This window comes from Salmo salar, chromosome 09 (assembly GCF_965601325.2).
Source record: "Salmo salar chromosome 09, fSalSal1, whole genome shotgun sequence".
NCBI classification, from domain to species: Eukaryota; Metazoa; Chordata; class Actinopteri; order Salmoniformes; family Salmonidae; genus Salmo; species Salmo salar.
Genome location: NC_138299.1, coordinates 26,269,696 through 26,285,586, shown reverse-complemented (window position 1 = coordinate 26,285,586; position 15,891 = coordinate 26,269,696).

Genomic DNA, 15,891 nt, shown 5'->3' with positions numbered 1-15,891 from the left:
AAAATCTAATATACAGAATAATTTATAACTATTCTCAATAGTTGGCTACAAAGGGATTTCTACATTTTTTGACATATTTTACTTACTATACTGCAAGACAAACATATTCATCCTATTTCTTAGCTATCCCTGACAAGTTAATCAAGAAAAATAGCCATTTTCAATGTTATATGGAACAATAAACATAATTATTTAAGAAAAGAGGATATTGTAAAGTCTATTGAGGAAGGTGGTCTGAATGCAATTGACTTTGATCCAGTGAATGGTACCATCAACTTAAAACGGTTACAATATTTTATTCGAAAATGTGAAAGTTTTTGGTTTGATTTTCCTTCCAAAATCTTTAAGAGTTTTGATGGTATAGATTTTTTATTAAGATGTGAGTCCTCCGTTATTGGAAACTAATATATAAACATAACTTTACTCAGCATACTACTCCAACTTGGAACAATAGATGGATCCTAATTAAGATCAAATTATTATTTTACAATGAGTGGATGGAGAAAGGTATCTGGCCTATTCAACATTTAAATGGATGACAATGGAAATATTTTATTGTATAACAATTTCATGAAAAAAAATGTGATCTTGTTTTCACCAATAGACAATATACTACAGTGGTTAAGGCAATTCCACAAACAATGACATTTTGAATGATGTATCAATACTCCCAGTCACTACAAATATACAGGTGTCCTTCCTAACTCAGTTGCCGGAAAGGAAGGAAACCGCTCAGGGATTTCCCCATGAAGCCAAAGGTGACTTTAAAACAGTTACAGAGTTTAATGGCTGTGATAGGAGAAAACTGATGATAGATCAACAACATTGTAGTTACTCCACAATGCTAACCTAATAGACAGAGTGAAAAGAAACAAGCCTGTACATAATAAAAATATTCCAAAACATGCTTCCTGCAATAAGGCACTAAAGTAATAGTGAGCAATTCACTTTTTGGCAAAGCAATTAATGTTTTGTCCTGAATACAAAGTGTTATGTTTTATGGCAAATACAACACATAACATAGTACCACTCTCCATATTTTCAAGCATAGTGGTGCATCATGTTCATGGGTATGCTTGTAATCATTAACCTGTTTAGGATAGGGTGTAGTATTTTCACGGCCGGATAAAAAAACGTACCCGATTTAATCTGGTTATTACTCCTGCCCAGAAACTAGAATATGCACATAATTATTTGATTTGGATAGAAAACACCCTAAAGTTTCTAAAACTGTTTAAATGGTGTCTGTGAGTATAACAGAACTCATATGACAGGCCAAAACCTGAGAAGATTCCATACAGGAAGTGCCCTCTCTGACCATTTCTTGTCCTTCTATAGCCTCTTTGTCAAAAATAGAGGATCTCTGCTGTAACGTGACATTTTCTAAGGCTCCCATAGGCCCTCAGAAGGCTCCAGAACGGGGAATGATGACTCTGCAGTCCCTGGGCGAAAAACAGTAGGGGTTTTGGAAAGTGGTCGTTCTGAGAACAATGACACGGGCGCGCGCGTGAAGACTCCATTTTCTATTTTCAGTGTTTGAACGAAAACAAGGTCTCCCGGTCGGAATATTATCGCTATTTTACGAGAAAAATCGCATAAAAATAGATTTTAAACAGCGTTTGACATGCTTCGAAGGACGGTAATGGAATATTTAGAATTTTTTTGTCACGATATGCGCCGGCGCGTCACCCTTCGGATAGTGTCTTGAACGCAAGAACAAAACGCAGCTATTTGGATATAACTATGGATTATTTGGAACCAAAACAACATTGGGTGTTGAAGTAGAAGTCCTGGGAGTGCATTCTGACGAAGAACAGCAAAGGTAATCCAATTTTTCTTATAGTAAATCTGAGTTTGGTGAGTGCCAAACTTGGTGGGTGTCAAAATAGCTAGCCATGATGGCCGGGCTATATACTCAGAATATTGCAAAATGTGCTTTCACCGAAAAGCTATTTTAAAATCGGACACCGCGATTGCATAAAGGAGTTCTGTATCTATAATTCTTAAAATAATTGTTATGTTTTTTTGTGAACGTTTATCATGAGTAATTTAGTAAATTCACCGGAAGTTTTCGGTGGGTATGCTAGTTCTGAACGTCACATGCTAATGTAAAAAGCTGGTTTTTGATATAAATATGAATTTGATTGAACAAAACATGCATGTATTGTATAACATAATGTCCTAGGAGTGTCATTTGATGAAGATCATCAAAGGTTAGTGCTGCATTTAGCTGTGGTTTTGGTTTTTGTGACATTATATGCTAGCTTGAAAAATGGGTGTGTGATTATTTCTGGCTGGGTACTCTCCTGACATAATCTAATGTTTTGCTTTCATTGTAAAGCCTTTTTGAAATCGGACAATGTGGTTAGATAAAAGAGAGTCTTGTCTTTAAAATGGTGTAAAATAGTCATATGTTTGAAAAATTGAAGTTTTGGGATTTTTGAGGAGTTTGTAATTTGCCCCACGCTCTATCATTGGATATTGGCGAGGCGTTCCGCTAGCGGCACATCTAGATGTAAGAGGTTTTAAGGACTGGTAGAGCATGGTGTTTGCAACGCCAGCTTGGTGTGTGCAACGCCAGGGTTGTGGGTTCGATTCCCACGGGGGGCCAGTACAAAAAAAAAATATATATATATATAAAATATGCATGAAATGAAATGTATGAAATGTATGCATTCACTACTGTAAGTCGCTCTGGATAAGAGCGTCTGCTAAATTAATAAATGTAAAATGTAAGCACAGGCAAAATCCTAGAGGAAAACCTGGTTCAGTCTGCTTTCCACCAGACACTGGGAGATTAATTCACCTTTCAGCAGGACAATAACCTAAAACAATTGGCAAAATCTATACTGGAGTTGCTTACCAAGAAGACAGTGAATGTTCCTGAGTGGCTAAGTTACAGTTTTGACTTAAATCTAATTTAAACTCTATGGCAAGACCTGAAAATTATTGTCTAGCTATGATCAACAAACAGTTTGACAGAGCTTGAAGAATTTGGAAAATAATAATGGGCAAATGTTGCACAATCCAGGTGTGAAAGACTCACAGCTGTAATCGCTGCCAAAGGTGCTTCTACAAAGTATTGACTCAAGGGTGTGAATACTTACAGTACCAGTCAAAAGTTTGGACACACCTACTCATCCAAGGGTTTTTCTTTATTTGTACTATTTTCTACATTGCAGAATAATAGTGAAGACATCACAACTATGAAATAACACATCAAGGCAAAGGGTGGCTACTTTGAAGAAGCTGAAATATAAAATATATTTTGATTTGTTTAACACTTTTTTGGTTACTACTACATCATTCCATATAACATCTTTGCACACTTTTGGCATTTTCTCAACCTGCTTTCTGAGGTAGTCACCCGGAATGCCTTTCAATTAACACGTGTGCCTTGTTTACAGTTAAATTGTGGAATTTCTTTCCTTCTTAATGCGTTTGAGCCAATTAGTTGTGTTGTGACAAGGTAGGGTTGGTATACAGAAGATAGCCTTTTTTGGTAAAAGACCAAGTCCATATTATGGCAAGAACAGCTCAAATAAAGCAAAGAGAAACGACATTCCATATTCACTTTAAGTCATGAAGGTCAGTCAATCTGGAAAATTTCAAGAACTTTTAAAGTTTCTTCAAGTGCACTCGCAAAAACCATCAAGCCCTATGATGAAACTGGCTCTCATGAGGACCGCCACAGGAAAGAAAGACTCAGAGTTAACTCTGCTGCAGAGGATAAGTTCATTAGAGTTACCAGCCTCAGAAATTGCAGCCCAAATAAATGCTTCACAGAGTTCAAGTAACAGACACATCTCAACATCAACTGTGCAGAGGAGACTGTGTGAATCAGGCCTTCATGGTCGAATTGCTGCAAAGAAACCACTACTAAAGGACACCAATAATAAGAAGAGTCTTGCTTGGGTCAAGAAACACGAGTAATGGACATTAGACCGGTGGAAATCTGTCCTTTGGTCTGATGAGTCCAAACTTGAGATGTTTGGTTCCAACCGCCGTGTCTTTGTAAAACGTGGAATTGGTGAACAGATGATCTCCGCATGTGTGGTTTCCACCGTGAAACATGGAGTAAGAGGTGTGATGGTTTGGGGTGCTTTGCTGGTGACACTGTCAGTGATTTATTTAGAATTCAAGGCACACTTAACCAGCATGGCTACCACAGCATTCTACAGCGATATGCCATCCCATCTGGTTTGCACTTAATGGGACTATCATTTGTTTTTCAACAGGACAATGACCCAAAACACACCTCCAGGCTGTGTAAGGGCTATTTGACCAAGAAAGAGAGTGATGGAGTGCTGCATCAGATGACCTGGCTTCCACAATCACCCCTCAGCGTCCAGACTGCAAATGAATCGTGCATGCGGGAAGCCGCCGCTGGCTGATCCCGCACTGGCTTACATTCAGGGCGGGATGTAAATGTAAAAAACTAAACTAAAAAAACAAAAAATTAAATAAAAACTAAAAACTAAGGAACTCCGCCAGAGTGTCTCTTTTGGGTCACTTTTGCCGGTCCCAAGCCCGGATAAAGGAGGAAGGTTGGAATTGTGACATTAAAAAAAACAAGAATCGACAGAAGAAAGTTCATTTGTAGTTCTAAACATATTTAGGGTGTTTTTTACTCACTTTTTGTCTCTCCCACGACATTATTCCTCTCTCCTACAGCGTCCATCACAATTACATGCACATGGCCAATTATGCAAATTAGGCAATGACGTCATTTAGCGACTTCTAGTGACTTTTAGGACAGCCAATAGCTACTTTCCTTACTGAGGAGTTGGAAACACTGGCTGTAAACCACTGACGTGTCATTCCTACTCTCCATGCTCGCAACAAGTTCTGACTGAGCTCAATCATCATGGAAAGCCAATACACCAATGAGTTTCTCTCTTTCATTCAAACTTTGAGAATTAACGAGGAGCTCCCTCAATGTGTTTTGTGCGGGGAAGTGCTTAGTAATGAGCCAATCAAAATGAACAAATTCATATAACGACACGTCCTGACCAAACATCCACAGCATGATGTATATGCAGGGAATGCTTCAGGAAACAGTGCTTCGACAGTGGAAAAGTAAGCCAGCTAGCAAGGCATTGTTGTCATTTTATAAAAGGCGATGATAAGCAGAAATAAGGGAGTACTATCTCATAGTAGTATATGTGAGTTTCTCTTTCAAACAATTCCCTGGCCTTGTACCATGCTAATAGATTATATTAGCCAAAGCAAGTTAGCTAGCTACTGATGCAACCCTAAGTAACAGTACAGATGAAGATGAAAAATGATCAGGCCAACTGTACATCTTACTGTAGAAGTTCTTATTGAAAACAAGTCTAGGTTGGAACCGTTGCTGTTAAAATACAAGTCATCATTTTTATTCTGAACTGGAATAAACTGATTGAAGCAAGATACTTTTTGAGGCAAACACACACAGTTCTGGGTTGCTCATCTACAGCAGGAAGCGGTCTCCTGCCTGACTGAGAAAGCAGTAGATGTTCTGGTCCTGTTTGTCACCACATACCTATGTCAGTCAGGGTTCTCAACTCTGGATTACTTAAAAAACAAGTACAGAAACAGTCTCAATGCTGAGCATGACTTCAATGTTGCACTGTAAAAAACTGAGCCCAGAATAGACATGCTTTTTGAAAACTTCAACCAGCCACACACCTCTCATTAGAACTGTGTGTGTGTTTTCTGGTCTACATCCGTGTGATTTTTTTAAAACCTTTTTTTTAATTAAAATTGAACCTTTTTTAACAAGACAAGTCAGTTAAGAACAAATCATTATTTACAATGATGGCCTACCCCAGCCAAACCCGGACGACGCTGGGATAATTGTGCACCGCCCTATGGGACTCCCAATCACGGCCGGATGTGATACAGCCTGGATCAATCAGTTTATTCCAGTTCAAAAAAAAAATTATGACTCCTATTTTAACAGCAACAGCTCCAACCTAGACTTTCTTTCGACAATAATTTCTACAGTAAGATGTTCAGTAGGCCTGATCATTTTTCATCTTCATCTGTACTGTTACTTAGGGTTGCACTATCAAAAAGCCTGCATGTCTGTTTTGTTATGCATCTGTGTGATGTGATCAATCAGTTTGTTCCAGTTCAGAATGAAAATTATTTATTGAATTTTAACAGCAACAGTTCCAACCTAGACAGATATGTAAGAGTTTTTAATGGGGGAAATAAACATGACTAGCTATTTAATTTCATTGTTATTTGTTTTTGTCTATATTGCATTTGTTTTAGGCATAAGGGCAATGAAATGTACCAATATTTACGTGTAGTTGCACATTTTCCAAAGCTTGGGTCCCAGGAAACACAGAATTTCTAATTTGGGTCCCAGGCTGAAAAAGTTTAAGAACCCCTGTCCAAGAGGGATGGTGGAAGAACAATTGGAATCATTTCTCTGTTTGACAGCTAGTTTTTATGGGTATTATGACTCATACTGTGGTAGTCTACTTCCAAAATCCTAACATCGCTGAGCCTCTCACATTAAACAACCATCTTTCCTGTAGGTTTTTGGTTTTGTAATGGATGTTACTGTTTCATCAGGGAGCCACAAAGATGAAGTAAACAAATATAATCGCTAAATTCACGTTGTTTGCTATTTCATGCAGCCACAGAATAGGAAAAAAATAAACATGATTTTCTATTCGAATTTTGCATTGTTTAAAGTTGAGAGATATCATTCACGCAAAGTAAGGGACTGTACAGGGAGTGTGCCTCCAGGATAATATGGTAAAGTTGACCTCATGTATTGGCCCTCGAACAAACAAATAAGACCAAGGATATCCATAATCCATCAGATTAACCGTTTTTAATGAAGCTAGCAACGCTGATACCAAATTCATTTTCTGAAAGAAAAACGTTATCACATTTGCAGAGAGAGAGGGAGAGCGCTTCATCAACTTTTAAGATTGTTTAGAAAAGTGGTTCCCAAACTGTATTTGACATTGTGTTGTTATTTTGCTGGACACTAGATGGTTGGACAATATAAATGGACTGTTTGAAAATGTGAAAAAAAATAACAAAAAAAAAAAAAAAATAAAAAAAAAAATATATATATATATATATATATATTTTTTTTTTAAACATTTTTTTTCTTCACATTTTCAAACAGTCCATTTATATTTTCCAACCATCTAGTGTTCAGCAAAATAATAACACAATGTCAAATACAGGTAGCCTAGTCAAATAACATCCAATCACATTAACCGTTACTCTCTCGCAGCAATTCCACTAACGGTCCTTATGTCGCCAAACGTTGCTGCTCCTCATGTTGGTATCTGTACTGATGGCGCAAAAGCCATGACAGGGAGACACAGTGGAGTGGTAACGCTCACGCAAGCAGTTGCTCCCGAAGCCACTTGGGTACACTGCAGCATCCACCGAGAGGCTCTTACTGCCAAGGGAATGCCTGACAGCTTGAAAGATGTTTTGGACACTACAGTGAAAATGGTTAACTTTGTTAAAGCAAGGCCCCTGAACTCTTGTGTAGTTGGGTGCGCAATTACGCAGGTACTTTCCCGAAACGGATGACAAACAACTGGATTCATTATCCCTTTCATGCCCTGCCTCCAGTCCACTTACCGATATCTGAACAAGAGAGCCTCATCGAAATTGCAACGAGCGGTTCTGTGAAAATTTAATTTCATCAGAAACCACCGACAGATTTCTGGATTGGGCTGCGCTCAGAGTATCCTGCCTTGGAAAATCGCGCTGTTAAGACACTGATGCCCTTTACAACCACGCACCTATGTGAGAGTGGATTCTCGGCCCTCACTAGCATGAAAACTAAATACAGGCACAGCCTCCTCCTGCATGACACCTGTGCTACATGCTGCTTCCTTTGTCACTTGAGCTTCCTGTATGCTCGTGAGGATGACTCTTTCCGCCACATCTGTCACCTGAGCCTCCTCTTGTATGCTTGTGAGGAAGCCTCCTGCCACCTCTGTCACCTGACAGACCACCTCCTGCAGACCACCTGAACTAAATTCAGCATCTGCTGCTTCCTCTGCTGGAGCTGGGTCTAGTGTGAAGGAAAGGAGCACTCCTCAAAGTGCTCCGCTCCTTCACCCTCTTGTTCTCTCTGTCTTTCTCACCTAAAACTCCTACATCTGCTTCCCTGTCCTCTCCTTCAAAAATAGCCAATTCAAGACTTTAAACCTGTTGATATAAAACAATGACGATGCATCTTTAATTGCTATGAACTTTGTGATTGACTTACTTCTTTTTCTACTACACCATGCATCCGTTTCAGATTGAGGGGGTGGATTCATGCAATTTATTCTGGTAGGTGCTGCCTCGGAGGACAGTGTCTTCCGTGAACCCTGTTGAAAGACATTTTTACCAGAAAAGTATCATATGACTGAAATGTATTTTTATTGACAAAGATAGTCAATAATCAAAATAAAACACTCTTCAAAGTGCTCCTCGCACACAGCGTAACCCCTTTCTTCACGTCCTCAAAGGACTTCTGCAGACTGATGTCCTTACGTCTGATGTTTCTCAGCCACATCTTCCTCCTGAATAATTACAAAAGTGTGTAAGGTTGTATCTCATATTTTATTGAATTCAGCTGGATGTTGGTCTATGCTTAAGGTCTCCTGTTTTATAGTTAATGTTACGACTTCCGCCGAAGTCGGGTCCTCTCCTTGTTCGGGCGGCGCTCGGCGGTCGACGTCGCCGGTCTTCTAGCCATCGTCGATCCACTTTTCATTTTCTATTTGTTTTGTCTTGTGTTTCCACACACCTGGTTTCAATTCCCTCATTTACTTGTTGTGTATTTAACCCTCTGTTCCCCCCATGTCTTTGTGTGGGATTGTTTATTGTAGTGCTCGACGGGTTATTTTTGTGCCCATTTATCTTGTTGTTCTGGATTCCATTGGTTTGGCTTAATACATCTCCGGTTATTACCCAGTTCTGCTCTCCTGCGCCTGACTTCTCTGCCGCCAATTACGCACCCCGCTACAGTTCATTTAGTAGTGTAATGGTTGTATAACATCTGTGGTTGTATATTGTAATTTGTAGATAATAGTTTATGGTTATGTCCTCTATCCCTGTTATTCACCCTGATTTAAAAACAATAGTACTCTACAGTTAATTTAAACAGCAGCCCCATTGTTTTTCTCTCTGTATGTGTAAGAGGAGTGTGACGTAGACTCCAGAAGTCATAAGAAAGGCAGCCTTTCTTGCTACTCCTGTGACCAGTACCCAAATGAGGACATTACATTCTTACTGATCGTGTCCTGCTATAGTTAGTAGTGTATATGGACTCATCCCTGTAGTCTGCAGACTTCTGGGGTCTACATCACACTCCTTCTCTTCAATCAAAACTGACACTCCTCTCTGTGAGAGACCACCTTAACAACCATTGCCTGATCAAATCCAAATCAAATTTTATTTGTCACATACACATGGTTAGCAGATGTTAATGCGAGTGTAGCGAAATGCTTGTGCTTCTAGTTCCGACCATGCAGTAATATCTAACAAGTAATCAATCACAACAACTACCTTATACACACAAGTGTAAAGGAATGAATAAGAATATGTACATAAAAATATATGAATGAGTGATGGCTGAACGGCATAGGCAAGATGCAGTAGATGGTATAGAGTGCAGTATATACATATGAGATGAGTAATGTAGGGTATGTAAACATTATATAAAGTGGCATTGTTTAAAGTGGCTAGTGATACATTTTTTCATTATTTAAGTGGCTAGAGATGAGTCAGTGTGTTGGCAGCAGCCACTCAATGTTAGTGATGGCTGTTTAACAGTCTGATGGCCTTGAGTGAGATAGCTGTTTTTCAGTCTCTCGGTCCCCATTTTGATGCACCTGCACTGACCTAACCTTCTGGATGATAGCGTGGTGAACAGGCAGTGGCTCGGGAGGTTGTTGTCCTTGATGATCTTTTTGGCCTTCCTGTGACATCGGGTGCTGTAGGTGTCCTGGAGGGCAGGTAGTTTGCCCCCGGTGATGCGTTGTGCAGACCTCACTACCCTCTGGAGAGCCTTACGGTTGTGGGCAGAGCAGTTGCCATACCAGGCGGTGATACAGCCCGACAGGATGCTCTCGATTGTGCATCTGTAAAAGTTTGTGAGTGTTTTTGGTGACAAGCCAAATTTCTTCAGCCTCCTGAGGTTGAAGAGGCATTATTGCGCCTTTCTCACCACACTGTCTGTGTGGGTGGACCATTTTAGTTTGTCCGTGATGTGTATGCCGAGGAACTTAAAACTTTCCACCTTCACCACTACTGTCCCGTCGATGTGGATGGGGGCTGCTCCCTCTGCTGTTTCCTGAAGTCTCCTTTGTTTTGTTGACATTGAGTGTGATGTTATTTTCCTGACACCACACTCCGAGGGCCCTCACCTCCTCCCTGTAGGCCGTCTCGTCGTTGTTGGTAATCAAGCCTACCACTGTAGTGTCGTCTGCAAACTTGATGATTGAGTTGGAGGCGTGCATGACCACGCAGTCATGGGTGAACAGGGAGTACAGGAGAGGGCTGAGAACACACCCTTGTGGGGCCCCAGTGTTGAGGATCAGCGGGGTGGAGATGTTGTTACCTACCCTCACCACCTGGGGGCGGCCCGTCAGGAAGTCCAGGACCCAGTTGCACAGGGCGGGGTCGAGACCCAATGACAAGTTTGGAGGGTATTATGGTGTTAAATGCTGAGCTGTAGTCGATGAACAGCATTCTTAGCAACATGATTAGCAACATCCCCCAATAACAGAGAATAACGGAGAACATAGTATAGAATAAAGACCCAGACTTTATCCTGTCCTATGAAACATTAGAATAAAGACCCAGACTTTATCCTGTTCTATGAAACATTAGAATAAAGACCCAGACTTTATCCTGTCCTATGAAACATTAGAATAAAGACCCAGACTTTATCCTGTCCTATGAAACATTAGAATAAAGACCCAGACTTTATCCTGTTCTATGAAACATTAAAATAAAGACCCAGACTTTATCCTGTCTTATGAAACAAAAGAATAAAGACCCAGACTTTATCCTGTCCTATGAAACATTAGAATAAAGACCCAGACTTTATCCTGTTCTATGAAACATTAAAATAAAGACCCAGACTTTATCCTGTCTTATGAAACAAAATAATAAAGACCCACAATTTATCCTATCCTATGAAACAAAAGGATGAAGACCCACACTTTGTCCTATGAAACATTTTCAGTTGCTGCCCTCTTAAACCTGATTGATCTTTTGAAGCTCTGCTCTAATGCTGCACATGGTGTGTGTCTTTCTTTTTTTGGACCATTTTCCTATTGAGGGGATGCATGCACAATGTGCTCTTCCAGGTTGTGATCAAATGCTCTACTTTCATGGGTTCGATATGTTCTATATTTTTCACCATGTTAACAGGCATTTAATAAATGTACAACCCTTTGAGTTTTGTTTATTTTCTGAAGATGCATATAATAATAGTAGATTATATTTTGTGGTATTCAGACTTAATCTGATCATAGGGCAACAGAACATACGTAGTTGCCTATACAATGTTTTACAGACATCTACCATCATTTAAGAGGTACTTAATGGTGTTCTACAACTCGATAAATTACTTTGCAATGACCCAGTGTCATAAATGATGGCTTCTATTGATTGTGCAGCATACCCTGGGATGGCCTTGGATGTAATATGGCTGGGGACATTGGTAAACTATCGTTAGCTAGCCATGCTGCCTCATGCTAGTTGTGTTAAACCAAGCTATAGATTTGTTTCATTACTGGTAGCTAGCATGTTTTATCTATCAGTGATCATTGCTTTGGTGATTGATTCGATGGGTAGTCATGGATACAGCACACTACTGATTACACAGTCAACAACGTGCCTCACCATGCAATAATTACTCCAAATGTGTAACGCGGGTCGTATAAAGGGGACCAAGGCACGGCGTGTGAAGTGCTCATATTTCCTTTAATTAATACACTTAAAACAGAAAGCAACAAAACTACCAAACAGTTCCGTCAGGTACTACATTCAAAACGGAAAACAACTACCCACAAAAACCCAGGAAGAAAAACCCCTACTTAAATACATTAAATACTTATAAACATAGAACAACCCAAAACACCCCCTGTCACGCCCTGACCTACTCTACTATAGAAAATGACATCTTACTAGGATCAGGACGTGACAAAATGCATTTTCTCATTATTTATTACATACCTTTCAACGTCTGTTGGAAACTGGAACAAGGATTTTCCTCCCTTCCTTTTTACAGTAAACAAGCTGATTCACAGAAGGAGTACTAGTAGTTGGAAAACTTGCAAAGAAATCAATATCTAGCTATTTAAGCCAAGTAGTTTTTTTTCTTTTTTTTTTGTGAATTAGCTAGCCAGCTAGATATCTACTTGGGACAAGGTAGCTACCGCCAAGAAGAGGATGAAGACCATTTGTGCCTTACTGAATATGCATAACGTTCATTAGGAAAACGGCCACAATCTAGTGCCCTCGTCCTAAACAAAGTAATCTCTATAAACAATTAGGTAAGTCAAGTCTACCAAACTTAGTGCACTCTGTTTGTTGTAGATTCTAGTTTTGGAAACAGTAAACTGTATGGAGATCAAATGTTTCCTTTATGAGAAAATTAGCAGAATGTGGGCCAAAATCCATCTAGCTCAATTTTCTCCCACTGCCGTCCATGTCACGTCCTGACCAGTATAGGTGTTATTTGTTATTGTAGTTTGGTCAGGACGTGGCAAGGGGTGTTTGTTTTATGTGGTTCAGGGTGTGTTTTGTGTATGTGTTTAGGTAGAGGGGTGATTTGATTTATTAGTCCGGGGTTTGTTACTCATTGTTCTATGTTAGTATATTTCTATGTTCTATCTAGTCTTTTGTAGTTCTATGTTTAGTTAATTGGGGTTGGACCTTCAATTGGAGGCAGCTGGTTATTGTTGCCTCTGACGGTCCTATAATTAGGAGTTTGTTTTTCATGGGATGTTGTGGGAGATTGTTCTTGTTTAGCTGTTTGCCTGACAAGACCGTCCAGTTTGTTTTGTATTTGTGTTTTCCTTCTTCACTAAATAAAAAGGAGATGAGTGTACATTTCCCGCTGCGTCTTGGTCTCTACCCTACGACACCCGTGACAGTCCATATGGTAGTGAGAGGAAACGCCAACCGGATGTCTCACATTTATACATCCAGTGAAATATCTGTCTCATCTATCTGTGGCCACGCAATCGTGGGTGAACAGGAAGTAATGAAGAGGGCTGAGGACACACCCCTGGGGGGCCCCTGTATTAAGAGTCAGTGTGGAGAAGGTGTTGTTGTCAGACCTCAACCTGTGGTCTGCCTGTCAGGAAGTCCAGGATCCAGTTGCAGAGGGTGGTGTCCAGACGTAGGGCTTTGAGCTTGGTGGCGAGCTTGGAGGGAACAATCGTGTTGTGATACACTTTTACTGTGTTTCCTGGTTATTTTACTTAATTTCCACAGCATCTGGCTAGCATAAGCCTCCTTGGACCCTAAATGAAATATCCTATGTAGCAACAGCCAAGCTAAGCAGGAACCTATTAGAAAATGTGTTTTGAGTGAGCTATAATAAATATAGACAACACATTTTACCCACCAGATGGCAGCACTGCACTGTTTCTCAAATATTCAAGTGAATATGTAATACAGTACTGTAGTAGTGTATTCTTTTTTTCCTTTACGGTGTGATGTGTTCTAAGGCTATTTCTGTTTCTCCATTTAGGAAAAAGATACCTTCATCCTCTCACAACACAGAAAGGCTTGATTGAGAGAGATGAGAAAGGTAAGCTGATATTGTGCTCTGAAAGTATGAAGGATATCAAACTGATTGACAGGGGGATGGCTGAAATGTCTTGATGTTTGTTGTTCCTTTTATTTTCTCAGGAAGGAAAATGCAATTTTTTCACTGTTTAGAGGCCGTCTTACTATAAACTTTAAGTTGCAATAAGTACATTAGGAACTATGACTTAGAAATGATCAAACAGGTGAAAAGGAATATGTGAATATGATGAGTTCTCTCCTATTTATTGTTGTCTTCCTCATCCCTCCCCTCATCTCATTAACAGGGACTGGTACAGACGTAACTTCAAAATCACCTAGCTTACGGCAGAATGGCTTTCCACGACATCTGGATAATGCTTACAGAGAGAAGAGGCTGGAAGAAAGGAGGCCCTACCAGATGATAATCCTATTTGCCACATCTTCAGTTTAAGCCTACTGGAGAGTGTGTGCCCTCAGGCCTGGAAGGAAGCTAAAGTCATTCCGCTACCCAAGAATAGTAAAGCCCCCTTTACTGGCTCAAATAGCCAACCAATCAGCCTGTTACCAACCCTTAGTAAACTGCTGGAAAAAATGGTGTTTGACCAGATACAATGATATTTTACAGTAAACAAATTGTTATGGCTTTACACCCCCTGCGATGATGTGGATAAAGAGTTACTTGTCTAACAGAACACACAGGGTGTTCTTTAATGGAAGCCTTTCAAATATAATCCAGTTGGAATCCGGAATTCCCCAGGGTAGCTGTTTAGGCCCCTTGCTTTTTTTCCATTCCTACCAACGACATGCCACTTACTTTGAGTAAAGCCAGAGTGTCTATGTATGCGGATGACTCAACACTATACATGTCAGCTACTACAGCGACTGAAATGACCGCAACACTCAAAGAGCTGAAGTTAGTTTCAGAGTGGGTGGCAAAGAATAAGTTAGCCCTAAATATTTCTAAAACTAAAAGCATTGTATTTGGAACTAAACCCTAAACCTAAACTACATCTTGTAATAAATAATGTGGAAATTGAGCAAATTGAGATGACTAAACTGCTTGGAGTAATCCCAGATTGTAAACTGTCATGGTCAAAACATATTGATGCAGCAGTAGCTAAGATGCGAAGAAGTCTGTCTATAATAAAGCGATGCTCTGCCTTAACACTTTCAACAAGGCAGGTCCTACAGGCCCTAGTTTTGTCGCACCTTGACTGTTCAGTTGTGTAGTTAGGTGCCACAAAAAAGGACTTAGGAAAATTGCAATTGGCTCAAAACAGGGCAGCACGGCTGGCCCTTGGATGTACACAGAGAGCTAATATTAATAATATGCATGTCAATCTCTCCTGGCTGAAAGTGGAGGAGAGATTGACTTCATCACTACTGCGACCTGTATGCTCGTTGGCTGACCCTCGCTACATATTCGTCGCCAAACCCACTGGCTCCAGGACATCTATAAGTCTTTGCTAGTAAAACCCCACTTTATCTCAGCTCAATGGTCACCATAGCAACACCCACCCGTAGCACGCGCACCAGCAGGTATATTTCACTGGTGATCCCCAAAGCCAACACCTCTTTGGCCGCCTTTCCTTCCAGTTCTCTGCTGCCAATGACTGGAATGAATCGCAAAAATCACTGAAGCTGGAGACTTAAATCTCACTCTCAAACTTTAAGCATCATCTGTCAGAACAGAACAGTCAGAACTGTACCTGTACACAGCCCATCTGTAAATAGCACACCCAACGACCTCATCCCCATATTATTTTTTTGCACATCTGCCACTCCAGTGTTAATGCTAAATAGTAATTATTTTGCCTCTATGGCCTATTTATTGCCTTACCTCCCTAATCTTACTACATTTGCACACACTGTACATAGACTTTTTCTATTGTGTTATTGACTGTACGTTTGTTTATCCCATGTGTTGTTGTCGCACTGCTTTACTTTATCTTGGTCAAGTCGCAGATGTAAATGAGAACTTGTTCTCAACTGGCCTACCTGGTTAAAGGTGAAATAAAAACATGAGAGGTATTAACACATGTTGAGTGCACCGAGCTGTCTGTCTAAACTACTGGCACACAGCTCGGACACCCATGCATACCCCACAAGAGGTCTCTTCAC